Genomic DNA, 18432 nt, shown 5'->3' on the forward strand with positions numbered 1-18432 from the left:
ATATTTAAAATATTCCTCCTTGCCTTCTAGAAAATCATGTGTCCCTGTTTTTTCACCTATCTATTGTTTATTATTTCTCTTTCTCAGTAATAGACTCAACACTTTTTTGCTTTCACTTCCTATACCAGATCCCTATCCTAGATGGTCCACTCTTCTTTATCTGTCTACTTTCATGGTGACGACCCAAACACTCACAGTCTCAATGTATACCTATATAAATCATTATGCAAGTCTCCTTCTAACTTAGAAATATATGTTGAAGTCTGATTTCCTATTTAAATCACCTGCTTGTAAATTCTAAAAGTCATTAGCTATGCACTCATGAACTCATCATTTTTTCTTCTAGACCTGCTTCTTTACCCCATGTATGGAATATCTGGGTTATATTCTAACACTGATATGTCTCTTTTATAAGCAAAATATGGAGTTGTATTTAGCAAATAATTTTTTGACATCACATTAAAACATGATCCATAAAAAATGATCAATGTCACTTTAAATCAATATTTAAAACTTTGCTCCTAGAGAACCATTATTAAGAGAATTAAAGGATAAACCACAGTTTGGGAGAAAATAACTGCATATCTCACATGTGATAAAAGGCCTCTTTTCCTCAAAATATGTGAAGAACTCTTAAAAATTACAATGCGAAAATTACCAGTTTAAAAAAAAATAAGAAAATAATATCTATAAAGACAACTCACCGAAAAAAGGTCTGTTGCGGGGAGGGTACTAGGGGAGGGACAGTGTGGGGTAGGGAGTTGGTGAGGGATAACATGGGGGAAAATGCCAGATATAGGTGATGGGGATGGAGGCAGCAAACCACATTGCCATGTATGTACATATGCAACAATCCTGCATGCTCTTTACATGTGCCCCAGAACCCAAAATGCAATTGTATATATATATAAATTTGTTTAAAAAAAATATGTTCAACATCATTAGTCACTATGGAAATGCAACTTAAAAATACAACAAGGTACTACTGTAAGTATATTAGAATGGCTAAAAGAAAAAATACTAATAGCTGCTGAGGGGGCTGAACAATTGGAACTCTCATCCATTTCTAGTGGTAATACACAATAATACAACTATTTTAGAAATCTATTTAGCAGTAAAATTTATTACCAAATTACCATAAAACCCAGCAATCTCATCTTAGGCATTTACCCAAATGGATTGCAAAGTTATTTTCTCCACTTCTTTCCCCAAACCAAAATCTATTATCTATCTATCTGCATAATTTTATAGTAGTCATTCATATCAACAAAACTTGAGGCCAGTTTAGATTTTCCTCAATAGGTGAATGGAAAAACTATACTATAATCATACATTTGCACACTTCTCAGCAATAAAAGGAATGCACTATAGACTCATGCAAAAACTTGGATGAAACTCACTTGCTTCTTAAGTGAGAGAAGCTAGTTCCACAAGTTTCAATACTATAGTATTTTTTTTTTACAAAAGAGAAGTAGACACAGAAAACTGAGACCATGTAATTCAGGGGAAATACATTCAAAATTCTGCAAGGGATGCTAATCTATTAATACAAGTATAAAGCAGGTGCTGAACTGATAGTATTATAACCCAATTATTATAAGTGTCATCCTCTTTCAAAATGCAATCTAGACATTAACAACAACAAAGGTATGTTTAATAAAACAACTCCCATACACAAATCTGGCCTCAGTGTGTCTCCTAATCTAGCCTACAGAAGAAAAAACTTACTCATAACTCATCTACTGGAGGGACACTAACTTCAGAACATGGTTTGTCATTTCCACTCAGCTCAATATATAAATCAAATTATGAAAATGTTTGTGGGAAAACATTTCTCTAAAACACTAGTACCAGGTTTAGTTATCAAAGGGTATTATAGAGCATTTCCCCTGAAACTATTATAGCCATTTTAATACATAGTTTCTAAACCAAACTCAAAAATCTCTACATGTTCATTTTAGCTTTCTGTGAATCTGACGATTGTGATGGTCTACTATGCATACTCAGTTGTATAACCTAAATCAATTCTAATATTGAATTTCTTTAAATATGCAACATCCAAGTCAGCATCACAATCAATAGCACTGGCTCCTCATTGTCACCTGCCAAGAAAACGTTTATGAAATCCAGCCCAACTCTCATTCTCTCCTTCATTTACAGTCACTAGTATTCTGCACATAAGATCCACCCTAACACTCTGAATAAATGTGTGCTATTCAAGTGATAATTTTTCAAGTGTGAGATCAGTTTGGATTTGAAAATTAAAGAAATGTGTAACCCTTCTGAAAATAAAATGAGATCAAAGTTTTCTATTTTCTATTCATCTACAAAATGATCATGTATTGGGATAATTCAGGTAAAAGAGCATCATTCATAAAATCTAGATTTCATCCAAACTACAGAACATTTTTAATGCATTATATCAAAATATCAAAGTAACAAGTAATAGGCTAGGTTTCTGAGAGTATTTGATTTTCAAGGAGGGCAGCCTGGATACACAGAATGATTATACAGACATTGTAGCAATACTCTATTAATTCTATGTTTGTCCTCTCCTCAATGTGAATGGTGAAGCAATGGTGAATGTATTCACCATGCAGTGATGGGACTCTTTGCATAGGACTGAAATAACATCATCAACGGTGCATGTTATTTAAGTGTTCAAATTATTGATTCTTTGAGTAATCACTATCATGATAATAGACAGACCTTTGTTTTAAATCTATACATTATGTGAATATCTTAAAGATCAAATGAATTATTTTTTTCCTAAATAAACTTTCTGTTTTTCATTTAAATCCTTCGCATATTTATTTTTACTCTGGGTATTCAAAGGAAACAACAAACATAAAATGAAAATAATTATAGTTGGTGGCATTGCAGTGAGTTTCCATTAGCAGAAAGTAAGTTCTTTCACAAAGAAAATTCAATGAAATTCAATAAAATATGACACAATTCCTATATTAACTTTAATGAAGCTCTCCTGGAGTTAGATGCTTAGAGAGCTTTAAAAGCAGGTAGCTTGGATGCCAGCTGGAGTTTTTTCAGCTCACTCAGATTAAGCAAAGAACACTCGTGCAGCTTTATTAACACACACAATTTAGCAGAGTAACAGTCAGGCTTCTCTATTTCATGGGTTGGTTGCTTACTGGTAATATCATTCCTGAGAGAATTCAGGACTTTTAATTACGCTGTGAATAGTTTACAGTATTGAGCCACGAAATGGAAATTAAACTGAAGACATTTTATTTGTGAACTGGTTAATTAAATAGCAGACAAAAGCAAGCTAGACTTATATAAAACCTCAGCAGATTTGGCTTGCCAACCATGTGTAAAAATATTTTTTTCTTTTTAATTTCAATTAGTAGCCCACTGAACTGAACTGAAACTGAGTCAAAAATGGGTTTTGAAATTCTATGTAGTCACATAACATGAACTAAACACTTTAAGCACTCATTAGATATTCACAACCCTCAGTAAATCCGCTCTACCTTCTCAAGTTTATATTAAATGGATAAATCATGACTCTTGAAAAAAGTACAGCTCATTGCTAACTTACAATATATCTAAAACAATATAAAAAGAGGAAGGTGGTTACATGAAGCAATACAATTTTACAGAGTTGATGGAAAAGCTACTTTCCAGTATTAGACAATAATAATAAATTCTTAAAATCCAATAATCAACAGTATAGTTATGAATGATCTCATATATCTTTAAAGAAAATTGTTAAACCTCTGATGTATACCATGAGTCATACTAGATACTGTGGATAAGATTTAATTTATTTTCTTAAGATTATTTTCCAAATAAAAATCTGACCTGACTTGATATCCTTCAATGACCTCTCATTGAGATAATGATTAAAATCTTTAACAAAGTTTAAAAGGCTTTGGAAGATCCTGGCTCTACCCCTATACAGGGGCTTGCTTACATCACTTTCCTGTGCTGTTCTCAGGTCTGGCCACATGGCCTTACATTTCCTCAAATGTGCTGGGCTGTTTCTGGTCTCAGAGTCTTTGATAAATCTGTTCTTTTTCCCCTGAAAACTCCCTGCTCCCACTTCAACTTGTTTTCCTGTATTCTTTCTTTATACTTGACTACAAATGACACTTTCTTTAGGAAACCTTCACTGACCACCTCCAGTCAATAGTTAAAATCCTATTAACTCTTTCTAATAAGGGACTATGCAATATTGTTACTGTTGAGCAGGTAATTGAGTATATGAATAATGCTCTGAAAATAAGTTCAAGGTGGAAAGATAAAACTGGGAGTGAGATTGATCTAATTTATTTAAATACAGATGAATTCATGTTTAAATGAAATGTCAAGCTCAGAAACTAAATGATAGCATCACATACTAGTGAGTATTCAGTTTGTCAATCTTTTTCTTCTAACTGACCAGTTTAGTACATTTCTGTTAATTATTTAGATCTGCTTCAGTAATATAATTTATTATATCAGCTTATTCTGCTTTTTTTATGTTTCCTTTAATCCTTCCTTAAAAATAAAACAGTACTTTTATATTCATCCTAAGAATAAAAGAATTTCACCACATTATTAAAACTCTTGATACCTTCCCAGCTTCATTATTAATATTACATAGATTTATAAGACTAGGTTGTAGAAGAGGATATATAGATGATAAAATTAATTAGGTAAATGATAGATTGATAAAAGATGAATTTAAATAAGTAAATATAGAGATACATGTTTAAGACAGTGACAAATGTTTGTAAGATAACTGCTCAGATTTTCTTCAGATATCTCCTTAATACATGTCTACTGATATTTATATAATTTATACATAGGTCTGTTCATGGTGGTTTTCATGTAACAAAGTTTCTGAATATGTAACTAAGTTATTCTTAAATAACTAAGAATATACTTCATGCCATATATATTTAATGACAATTTGCTGCATATAAAATTCTAAGTTTTTTTTCAAACTCTGGAAATATAATTTTATCTTCTTTCATACAGTGTTTATAAGTTATTGTCAATCTCCTTTCTTTGTTTCCCTTTAAAATTTTATCTTAGGTCTGAGGGTACATAGGCAGGTTTGTTACATAGGTAAATTGCAAGTCACCGGGGTTTGATGTACAAATTATATTATCACCCAGTTAGCACAGTATCAGATAGGCAGTCTTTCAGTCTTTACCTTCCTCCCACCCTCCACCCTCAAGTAGACCCTGGTGTCTATTGTTCCTTCTTGGTGTCTGTCTATACTCAATGTTTAGCTCCTATTTATAAGTGAGAATATAAAGTATTTGTTTTTTTGTTTTTGCATTAGCTTGTTTAGAAAAATGGCCTCCAGCTGCTTCCCGGTTGCTGTGAAGGTCATGATTTTGCTCTTTTTCATGGCTGCATAGTATTATATGGTACTTATCTACCACATTTCCTTTGTCCAGTCCATCATTACTGGGCATCTAGATTGATTCTATGTCTTTGCTCTTGTGAATTGTGGTGCAATGAACACATGCCTTCATGTGTCTTTATGGTAAAATAATTTATTTTCCTTTCAGAATATACCTAGTAATAAAATTGATGCGTCAAATAGCAGTTCCGTTCCAAATTTTTTGAGAAGCCTCCAAAGTGCTTTCCATAGTGGCTGAAATAATTTTCCTTCCCACCAGCAGTGTATCAGTGTTCCCTTTCATCTGCAACCTCATCAGCATCTGTTATTTTTTAAATTTTAATAATAGCCAATTATAACTGGTGTGAGATGGTAACTCACTGTGGTTTTGATTTGTGTTTCTCTAATAATTAGTGATGTTGAGCATTTTTTTTCATATGCTTGTTGGTCATATGTATGTCTTCTTTTGGAAAGTGTCTGTTCTCATCCTTGCCCACTTTTTAATGGCATTATTTGTTTTTTGCTTGTTGATTTAAATTCCTTTTAAATTCGGGATATGAGACCTTTGTTGAATGCAGAGTTCACAAATATTTTCTCCCATTTCATAGGTTCTCTGTTTACTATGTTGATAGTTTCGATTTCTGAGCAGAAGCTCTTTAGTCTAATTAGATCACCTTTGTCAAATTTTGTTTTGTTGCAAGTGTTTTTGGAGTCTTCAGAATGAAATCTTTGCCTGGGCTTATAACAAGAATGTTTTTTCCTGGGTTTTTCTTTTTTCAGGGTTTTTATAGTTTTAGGCTTTATATTTAAGTATTTAATCTATAGTTTTGGATTTATATTTAATCTATTTTGAGTTGATTTTTGTATGTGGTGAAAGGAAAGGGTACAGTGCCAGTTATCCCAGAACTATTTATTGAATAGGGAATCCTTTCACCATTACTTATTTTTGCTGACTTTTGAAAAATCAGATGGTTGTAGGTGTGTGTAGCTTCAAGAAGCTATAAATAAAGCTGTTCCATTGGTCTATGTGTTTGTTTTTGTACCAGTTTTATGCTGTTTGGGTACTGTCCTTTTCTAGTACAGTTTGAAGTCTGGTAGTCTGATACCTTGGCTTTGTTCTTTTTGCTTTGGATTGCTTTGGCTATTTGGGCTCTTTCTTGGCTCCACATGAATTGTTGAACACGTTTTTCCAATTCTGTGAAGAATGTCATTGGCAGTTTGTTAGGAATAGCATTGAATCTGTAAATCACTTTCAGCACTATGGCTATTATAACAACATTGATTCTTCCTCTCCATGAGCATGGAATATTTTTCAATTTGTCTGTGTTGTCTCTGATTTCTTTCAGCATTGTTTTGTAATTCTCATTGTAGAAAACTTTCACCTCCCCAGTTAGCTGTGTTCCTGGGTATTTTATTCTTTTTTGTGTGTGGCTATTGTGAATATGATTAATATTGTTTGGCTGTGTAGTCATACAAATCTTGAATTGTTGCTCCCATAATTCCCACATGTGACGGGGACCAAGTGGGAGATACTGGAATGATAGGTGTGATTCTCATGGTATCTTGGGATCTGTGGTCTGGGGTCTGATGGTTTCATAAGTGGTTTTCCCTTTCACTTGGCTCTCTAATTCTCTCATCTGCCACCATGTAAGACATGTCTTTCACCTTCCTCCATGATTGTGAGGCCTCCCCAGCTATGTGGAACTGAGTCCATTAAACCTCTTTTATTTTGTAAGTTAACCAGACTTATGTATGTGTTTATTAGCAGTGTGAATATGAACTAATACAGTAAATTGGTACCAGTAGTGGGGCACTTCTGTAAAGATATTTGAAAATGTGGAAGCACTTTGGAAGTGGGTAAAAGGCAGAGGTTGGAACAGTCTGGAGGACAAAGAAGAAGACAGGAAAATGTGGGAAAGTTTGGAACTTCCTAGAGACTTGGAGGGCTCAGAAGACAAGAAGACCTGGGTAACTTTGGAACTTCCGATAATGATATAGGCAATGAAATCCAGTCTGAGATGGTCTCAAATGGAGATGAGGAGCTTGTTGGGAATTGGAATAAAGGCCACTCTTGCTATCCAAAGAGACTGGTGGTATTTTGCCCCTGCCCTAGAGATCTATGGAACTTTGAACTTGAGAAAGATAATTTAGGGTATTTGACAAAAAAAAATTTCTAAACAGCAATGCATTCAAGAGGTGACCAAGCATAAAAATTTGGAAAATTTTCAGCCTCATGATGTGATAGGAAAGACAAACCTTTTCTCTGGGGAGAAATTCAAGCTTACTGCAGAAATTTGCACAAGTAATGAGGAGCCAAATTATAATCACCAACATAATATGGGAAAATATCTCCAGGACATGTCAGAGACCTTTTTGGCAGCCTTTCCCATCACAAGCTTGGAGTCCTAAGAGACAAACATGGTTTCCTGTGCCCAAGGTCCCCCTGCTGTGTGCAGCCAAGCAACTTAGTGTCCTGTGTTCCAGCTGCTCCAGCCACAGCTGACAGGGGCAAAAGCAGAGCTAAGACTGTGGCTTCAGAGGCTGCAAGCCCCAAGCCTTGGAAGCTTTTACATGGTGCTGAGCCTATGGTTGCACAGAAGTCAAGCATTGAGGTTTGGGAACCTCCACCTTGATTTCAGAGCATGTTTGGAAAACACCTGGATGTCTAGGCAAAAGTTTGTTGCAAGGGCAGAGCTCTCATGGAGAACCTTTGCTACGGCAGTGCAGAAGGGAAATGTGGGATCAGAGCCCCAGTACAGAGTCCCTACTGGGGTGCTGCCTAGTAGAACTGTGAGAAGAGGGCTACCATTCTCCAGACTTTAGAATGGTAGATACAATGACGACTTGCACCATACACCTGGAAAAGCTGCAGACACTCAGTGCCAGCCCATGATATCAGCCAGGAGGGAGACTGTACCCTTCAGAGCCACAGGAGCAAAGCTGCCCAAGACCATGGGAATCCACCTCTTGTTTCAGTATGACCTGGATGTGAGACATGAATTCAAAGGAGATCATTTTGGAACTTTAAGATTTGATTGCCCCATTGAATTCTGGACTTGCATGTGGTCTGCAGTCCCTTTGTTTGGGCCAATTTCTCCCATTTGAAAAGGCTGTCTTTACACGATGCCTGTACCCTCATTATATCTAGGAAGTAACTAACTTGCTTTTGATTTTACAGGCTCATAGGCAGAAGGATCTTGCCATGTCTCATATAAGATGTTGGACTGTGGATTTTTGACTTAATGCTGAGATGAGTTAAGACTTTGGGGGACTGTTGGGAAGGCTTGATTGGTTTCAAAATGCGAAGACATGATATTTGGGAGGGGCCAGGGACAGAATGAAATGGAATCTTATCTTGAGTTTTAGCTCCCATAAATCCCACATGTTGTGGGAAGGACTTGGTTGGAGATAACTGAATCAGAAGGCAGTTTTCCCATACTGTTCTCATGGTAGTTAATAAGTCTTATGAGATCCTATGGCTTTAGAGGAAATTTCCACTTTCACTGGGTTCTCTCATTCTTTCTTGTCTGCCACCATGTAAGACTTGCCTTTTACCTTCCATCATGATTGTGAGGCTTCCACAGGCACATGTAACTATGAGTCCATCAGACATCTTTTACTTTATAAATTATCTAGTCTGGGGTATGTCTTTATCAGCAGTGGAAAAATAGCCGAATAGAAGGATTGAATTACTTATTTGGCTCTCAGCTTGTACATTATTGTTATACCACTGATATTTGTATATTGATTTCATTTCCTGGAACTTTGCTGATGTCATTTATAAGATCTAGAAGCCTTTGCATAGAGAGTACAGGGTTTGTAGGTATAGAATCATGTCTTCTCTGAAGATAGATAGCTCACCTTCCTCTCTTCCTTTTTGAATGCCTTTTGTTTATTTGTTTTGAATGATAGCTGGGCTAGGATTTCCAGAACTATATTAAATAGGAGTGATGAGAGTTGGCATCTTGTCTTGCTCCAGTTCTCAAGGGAAATGTGGCCAGGTTTTGCCCTTTCAGTATGATACTGACATCTCCTTTATCTTGCTCTTTTTGTCTCTCATCTTCTTTTTCTCCTTGCAATCTTTTCTGTTTTGACACATTACATTTTCTCATATGTCTAGAACTGTGTTTTTTTAATCTCTCCTTTTTTTCAATTCATAAACCCTTTCAGTATCAAGATATTTTAACATTTTCTTTTTAAAAATTTCAATACATTTATGTCTATTGTTTTCTCAAATGTTTTTTCTCTTCATTTTTATCTTTCAGTTATCCTGAACTTCCTATTAGCCACATGTTACATTTCCACTTTTATTCTTTATCATCTTGTATTTTCTTATTCTTGGGATGTTACTGCTATAGTTTGGATATGGTTTGTTTGACCGCTCCAAATCTCATGCTGGAATTTAATCTCCAGTGTGCCAGTGTTTGTATGGGGCCCACTGAAAGGTGTTTGGGTTTAGGAGAATATCCCTCATGAATGACTTGGTGCCATTCTCACTGTAATGAGTGAATGCTCATCCTATTACTGTCCTTGAGAGGTGGTTGTTTAAAAAAAAAAGCTGGCATCTCCCCTCCTCTCTCCTGTTTCCTCTCTCATCATGTGATCTCTGCACACACTAACTCCCAAACTTTCACCATGAGTGAAAGAAGTTTGTGTCCCTTGCCAGATACAGATGCCCCATTTTGAACTTTCCCAGACTTCAAAATCATGAGCCAAATAAATCACTTTTCTTTATAAATAACCATCCCTCAGGTATTCCTTTATAGCAACACAGACAAATGTCTTCTTTCATCTACGAGGCTTCTGATTCTGATTTTATTTTCTAAATCATCCCTCAGCTGTATCTATTCTATTTAAATCTGTGTTTTAATTCACACATATTTCCATATCTAGTATTATTACTGACTTTTTAATGTTTTCATGACAATGTACTTTCTTATATAAGTTATGATTATGAAGCAAATGCATTCTACAACTTTTAATATATATATATATATATATATATATATATATATATATACACTCATACACATACTTTTTTGTTTTTTGAGATAGAGTTTCAAGCTTGGCAGGCAGAGTGCATTGGTGATCTCAGCTCACAGCAACCTCCACCTCCTGGGTTCAAGCAATTCTCCTGCCTCAGCCTCCTGAGTAGCTGGGATTACAGGCATGCACCACCATGCCGCGCTAATTTTTGTAGTTTTAGTTGAGATGGGGTTTTACCATACTGGCCAGGCTGGTCTCAAACTCCTGGCCTCGTAATCTGCCTGCCTCAGCCTCCAAAAGTGCCAAGATTACTGGCATGAGCCACCACACCCAGCCAATATTGATATTTCTGCTCCTGATACAATGTGTGTAATACAGTGCATTTTCTATTATCTGTGAAAATAAAGGTGGTCTTCAAATTTCTTGTTAGTTTGGTTTATGGCCTCATTTTTTTCTGGAACAGATTTCTTTGTCAAAGAATTTGTATGGGAAAAGACAACACATACTTCTGGTTATTCTCTTTGGGCTTAAGGAGTAGTTGCAGATGAGCTTCAGAGTTCTGTCTTGGTGAAAAGATTCAGCAGTCGCATTGTTTAGTTCTGTTTTTAAGCACTTTGAATTTTAGAACGCTGGAAAATGGGGAGAAAACATCAAATGGAACTGTTGAGGAGAAATGAGTAGGAAAGAAGAGAATCAGAAATGATCGTGTTCTGACAGAAGAAAATGTTTCGAGAAGGTAGAGCTAATCACAAAAATCTAGAACAATGGCTTGGCGCGGTGGCTCACACCTGTAATCCCAGCACTTTGGGAGGCTGAGGTGGGCGGATTCGAGACCAGCCTGACCAACATGGTGAAACCTCGTATCTGCCAAAAATACAAAATTAGTCGGGCATGGTGGTGTGAGCCTGTAATCCCAACTACTCAGGAGGCTGAGGCAGGAGAATCACTTGAATCCGGGAGTTGGTGGTTGCAGTGAGCCCAGATCATGTCACTGCACTCCAGTCTGGGCAACGGAGTTAGACTCTGTCTCAAAACAAAAAAAGTAAAACAATAACTAGATAGGGAGGTGGGATTCAAATACATCATTGTAAATCTGGGGAAATTAAATATTACACTTTGTGTGCCAATATAAAAGTTTTTCTCTAGAATAATGAGTTTGTCATTGCAAAATAATGAGACAGTCATTGTAAATTTGATAAACTCAATAAAATTAATAATTTTAATTTTTAGTTACAATATATTACCTAACAAATCAGTATTTAAAATGCAGTGTTTCTTTTCAGAAAAAAATCTATGTTTTTCAACTTCAAAACATATACATTTCATAACAAAATGTTAAGCTAGCTCAATACAGTTTTACATTCTCTTTAGACTATAAGGGAATCTTATTAACTATCCACATAAGTTTTACAAGTGTTAATATATTTGGGTTTCTTATGTTAGCACTGCTTCTGACTTACATAGTTTGTAAAAAGTTGTTTGAGTAATTCAGAAGGCAAATCAGAAAATGTATCACAGTTTATTTAATTGCTATTAAACTATAATGCATGATGATAGATGCCTGTTTTGATTGTAGCTTAGCATGCCCTTAGGAAATAATGTGTTTGTACATATTCATTGTTATAACTGACCTGTTACAACAACTGGCTAGCAGTAATGCCAAAACAAAGATTCATTATAAATAGACCCATTTATTTTAGTAAGAATTTAATTGTGACCCCATAATCATTCAATTTTACAGGCCAGTTAAAAATATCAAATAATTCTCCCACTACTTTGGTTTTTATAAATACTGACTGCGAACGATCTTGCCCTCTCTGCCCTTATCCCATAATTCATTGTGATGTTTATATCTAAATCCTTAGGTTGATGAGCATGGCTTATAGATAAGTGGGTGGTTTGCATGTCTTCAGGATGGCTCTGAAAGTATATATTGACAGAAGCACTAATTAGTGAAGCGTATTTCAAAGTAAATAATTTGGTGTAGAGAACTTCACCAGGAGCCTTCTTCATGAAACTAGACACATAATTGCTAATATAGATCACCAGGTATTGGTGTTGTCGTCTCAAAATCACATGGGCAATTCTAATCAATTCCAAACTGATGTGGGTTGCATCTTTTCCTTTGAAATGAAAACGAAAAATTTACTGAGCCAATTTCAGGCTATCAAATAACAGAAAAAAGGGGAAGGATTGCAATTTGCTAAAGCTAAACTCTGACTTTGGATTCAGAAAGACTTCAGCTCACAACTCATTTCTGGTAACTATTAGCTGTGTCTGAGGAAAATTCTGTATCTTCTCTGAGACTGTTTATTTTATAAAATATAATTGTATACTTTAAAAAAATTGATTTAGAAACAGTCCAGAAAAATAAAGAGGTGTAAGGCAGGATATCTAGTACAATCCTTTTCACTCTAGAAATACTAGTATTTTTTAAAAGTTATTATTGGCCGGGCGTGGTGGCTCAAGCCTGTAATCCCAGCACTTTGGGAGGCTGAGGCAGGTGGATCATGAGGTCAAGAGATCGAGACCATCCTGGTCAACATGGTAAAACCCCGTCTCTACTAAAAATACAAAAATTAGCTGGGCATGGTGGCTGAGGCAGGAGAATTGCCTGAACCCAGGAGGCGGAGGTTGCAGTGAGCCAAGATCATGCCACTGCACTCCAGCCTGGGTAAAAAGAGCAAAACTCTGTCTCAAAAAAAAAATATATTATTAAGTCTACAAATGATGACTTGAATGAAATACAGACAAGGTAGAATTTGTAAATAGGTACTGATCATTTATATTTATTGTCCTTCTCTTTCTCTTTTTTTTCTCTCTCTCTCACTTACGCTTTGTCCTTCTCTTCTGCAGAGATCTGCAAAGATTACTACCTTTGCAGAATTCTCTACATTTTTTACATCTAGTGCTATATAACAAGCAATCACTAAATGCAGTGATTATGCCGCAATTTATTATGATCTCTCACTTCCATGAATCTTGTGGGCTTCCTGGGTTTATTTGATTAGTTCCTGCTTATGGTCCCTCAAGGGGTTGAAGTCATATGTCAGGTGAGAACTGAAGACACTTAAAGTTTGAGTGGCCATGGTATCTAAGATGACTCACTCACATGGTTGAGAGTTGAGGCTGCCTGTTAACTGAAAGTTCAACTGAGGCTGTCAACCAGAGTCCACACATGGCCTCTCATGTTCATCACTGTGTAGGGGTTGAGTTTTAAAGTAAGCATCTCAAGAGTAAATGTCCCAAAAGGCCCATGTGGCAGCATTAAGAAATTTTCTGACCTTGCCTCCACCACATCCTGTTGGTCAAGAGTGAGTTACAAAGCCAACCAGATTTGAGAGGAAGATGCCACAAAAACATAGACAAATGCAGAGAGGAGATGGCATTTTTTTAGATTGGATGCCATAAGTCTGTTACTCATTTTGGGGGAAATAATGCCAAGAAGCAGCAGAACATGCAAATACTTATTTTCCTGGTATGTCTTGCTTCAAGAGCATAGACATACAATCTGGATACAGCCAAACACATATAGCTGCCCGAATCATGAAAGAAGTTGCTAAGGAAATCATTTCTGGCAGCACTGCAACAGTGGCAGTATCACTTTGTTTCCACAGGCAGTACTGCCTAGATTAGTACATAAGTGACATCAGCAGTTTGCATCAGTGACAGTGGGATCCTCCAGTGAACAAATCAGAATGGTCAAGGCCAAGGCACAAGTTGTGACATCTAGTCCTCCACCTTGAAGAGCAGATCTACTTGTTTGTTTCCTGCTATTGGATGTGACTCTGTCTTCACGTTTTTGAGACTCATCCAATGGTCCCTTCAATGATTCCTTTGCTGCCAATGATATTTCAATATGCAATTTTTGCTTACTTTAGTCAGGTATAATTGTATTGCTTATATCTCAGTATTCTGATTCATACAAACTTAATTATATTTAATTGATTATATTATTTTATATATATTTATATATAATTAAATATGTATATTTTATATATATATTAAATTAACATATTTTTATATGAGAAAACTCCCCCAGGCCTCACACTAAATACAGGCCTAATACAATCTGATCATATTGAACAATCTCTATAGAATAAAACATACACACTTACATTATTATAACATTTAAGGTCTTAATGTTATAATTAATCATTTTATACTTTATCTTGAATATTTTATTCCAGTTTCCATAGATAAATATGCACCAAAAATTTGATTTTACAGCAAGTACACAGCCCTCTAGGTGCATATATTCTAATACAGAAATAAACTTGAAAAATTTAAAAATGGTGCTCTGCAAGCTATTTATATAATGGTTAACTTTAGCTTTTCCAGTTTTGCCTTTACAATTTTTGCTTTTATTTTTTATTGTTAAATATATTTCAGAAGATTCCCAAGAGAAAAACCTCAGGCAGAGCAACTGTAAAGTCATGTTTCAATAGAACTGAGTCTTCTAAACTATCTGCTAAAAGTCAGAAAGCTAAGTAGTTATGGGACTTGTATTATCAGGAGGAAGGAGTGAGGGGCCATCCTCACAAAGGGATAAGCAATGGAATTATAATAAGCAATTATATTAATAACAGTTATAATAACAACAATTATAAGTAATGGAATTATACAAAGTGAAGCAAAGGACATGCTCTAAAGTAAGCCCATCTTAAAATATTTTTAGCAGATTATTCACTGATTATACATCATATTTTCCCACAGTAACAGATGTTATAACCAACATGACCTAGCAGAGTATTGCTAGCAAAGGCATATTACAATGTTAACTCTCATTCTGCTAGTCAAAGAAAAATTTCCATCAATATAAGATCAACTTGGAAAATACACATAGATGCAAAATTAAAAAGGGAAAATGATTAACAAACACAACCTGGATCCACCAGTCATTGCAGTTAATTCAAACAAACATCAGACTAGCACTGAATATGCCTCATGTTTGATTACAATACAGTGCCAAATTTTTCTGACCTACTCTTGCCTGGCTCTTCTTTCAATAAAGAGATGATTTAGATTCTCTGTTTAACATACTTTGTATCAGATGAGTGTATGCGTGTGTGTGTGTGTGCATGTAAGAGAAAGGGAGAGGTATGAGAGTTAAAAGTATAAAATATTATGAAGAACCAAAATAAAGCAAATGCTAGTTTTATCAATCCCTTTCCATTTTTAGCAGCAGAGTCATTTACCAAAGCATGCATATCAAAACACTGATTGAAGTTCCAATGATGGCATAATATTTTCCACAGAAAAAAAATTAGTAAAAGTATGGTTTTCTCCAATGGAACAGCTCACTAACTTTTATAAAGGAGTTTCTGTTTTCGTGAGACACCTAAAAATTCATTAGTGAGATAATAGATACCACAAATACAATATTAATATTTTAATTGAACCTATGCCTGACTTCTGAAAAATTAGTTACATTCTGAATATTTTCCCATATTGATTCATGTCAATATCCCTTAGGGGACCACAACTATGTTATAAACATCCTCTATGTCCTCTATCACTTTCCTCCTAGCACTTTCCTCAGTATTAGGCATAAAGTATGATTAGTGAGCATTTACAGTGTTCATGCCAATATCACTATGAATCACGTTTAAGAGCAGTTAATTAAGGCCACTTTATCAAATCACGAGACACCTCATGATTCCCACACCAATGATGTTTAAAAAGTTGCTAATGCTCATGTGAGATATTATTTTAATGAATTTTCTACCATTTTCTAGAAATATTTCAAAAGAACAGAAATGATCAAAACAACGTATTATTCTAAACATATTTGGCAAACCCCAAATATTTTATACACATATTTTGCATATGCATACAATGGGCCAGATGTTTTCCTCAGTTAATTCTTTAAAACATCCTCAATGTCAAAGAATTACTATGAATCCTCATTTTATGTATAAGTCACAAGCAATTAAGTAACTTGTCAGTGGTTACACACTTTATGAGTCATAGGGCCAAGATTTGAAACTGGGTGGTCTGGCTCCAAAGCCCATCTCTCTGAGCTTCAAAATCTTGTCTTTATGGAAATCCCTGTATGTATCAACTCTCCTAACAGGGTCTCAGAATGTATTTCTGAGGATTTGCTGACTTGAGGTTGTTTTTATTTTCATTCATATTTAAAGTTATTCAACTATTTAAAATTCTAAGCACTGAGGAGTGCTTTAGAGATTGAAATAGGAATTATACATAGGAAATGGAGCAAAATAGCATATTAAGAAACAAAACCTTATTTTGAGTTGAGATGTTGTAAATCAGTAAACTAAGGTTGATAATTGTATTTCTATACTTGAGATTCTCTGATTAAGACGCTATGATTTCTTATAGAAAGTCAAGTGGGCACTTAATACAAGAGGGTAGTCCCTGAAGTTTGCTATTTATTATGTTTTCTCTCAGAGAGAAATATTATCTTTTATGACTCAAAGTAAAGACCATAAAATATGAATATTTAGGATATTCCATGCTAATGCCATTTGGTCATTAGCATTTCTCAGTTTATTTGCCCCATGCACACAATTTAACTGAAACATAAAACGAGAAATCTTGTTGTTGCATAAACCAAAATATAATTATTTTGTCTTTCAATTCAGGAGACTTCTGTCTGGTCATAAGATAATCTAAAAAGTACATAAATTATGATTAAGATCAGGTAGAATGTCATTTTCTTTCTATTTTTAAATTCACTCACTATTTTAAAAACAGAAACAAAATTATTCTTCATTTTTCAAAGTTATTTAAAGCTTTTTTTTTTTACTTTGATGCTTTCATTGCCCTTTCTCAGTTGCTCTGTAATTTATGGAAGCTACCCAATTTAATTTTCTCTTGGGAATAATCTGTAAATATTTGAAAGTGCTATTAATGCTACCGTAACTTATTAAAATACCAGTTTACCTAGTTACAAGTGACATAGTCTCAAGATCATTTGCACAGAAATCTCATCTTCACTTAAAATAAAATGTGTCAGTCATGTTCATTCAGCTATTTAACATTTATTGATTGATTAGTTTTATATTCTCAGATCAGGTAAGAGTGAACACAAAGGCAAAGCTCATATTTCAGTAGAATTGTATTCTAGAAGAGGGAGACAAAAATACACAATTAAATAGATATAATGAAAATTAAATTAATATAATACGCATTGACATACATGTTATGTCAAGAAATTAACAAATTAGGTAATGTAGACTGGTAGGATGATGATGCTACTCTAGTACATGTAGTGCTAGGAACCCTCTCAAATATGATAGCATTTAGGCAGACTTTTTTTTTTTTGAGATGGAGTCTCACTGTGTCACCCAGGCCAGAGTGCAGTGGTGTAATCTCTGCTAATAGCTACAGCTACCTCTGCCTCCCGGGTTCAAGTGATTCTTCTGCCTCAGTCTCTCGAGTAGCTGGGACCACAGGCACATACCACCATGCCTGGCTAATTTTTGTATTTTTAGTAGAGACAGGGTTTCACCATATTGGCTGGTCTCAAACTCCTGACCTCACCCTCCCAAAATGCTGGGATTACAGGCATGAGCCACCGTGCCTGGCTCATTTAGGTAGATTTAAATGAAATATGGATATTGGCTCTCTAGCAGGCCAGTAAGTGTGGGACAGGAAGATTCAGTTTCATAAAAGGGGAAGCCCAGGGTATCCAATTATAGGGCAGAGACCTGGGAGCTTGAGAGAGGTGTTGTAAAAAATAAGCAGAGTGATTTGAAATTTCTATGACTTTCATATAAATATTATGAAAAGCAATCTTTCCAGTAACAGGTAAGAGGTTAATTTTGCAGTCATGGAATCTCTCAATTGTCAGCTGTTATCTCTTTCCATCAAAAAAAAAACATCTAAAACAGCACAAATATCTCATTATTACAGCATTGCAGTATCATATGTGGACACCATAATTAAACTACGACAAGGACAAAAGGACCAAATGATAATGTGTGGGCACTTTTGACGTCTATATGGCTCTCAGACAGAGATAAGATATGAATGAATATTCCAACCTAATTCCACTACAGTAGGATATTATTAACTGATCATGATACCTTCATTTCTCTCCCCTTCAAAGGCCACCACCATGC

The sequence above is a fragment of the Callithrix jacchus genome, chromosome 9 (genome assembly GCF_049354715.1).
Source record: "Callithrix jacchus isolate 240 chromosome 9, calJac240_pri, whole genome shotgun sequence".
NCBI lineage: Eukaryota > Metazoa > Chordata > Mammalia > Primates > Cebidae > Callithrix > Callithrix jacchus.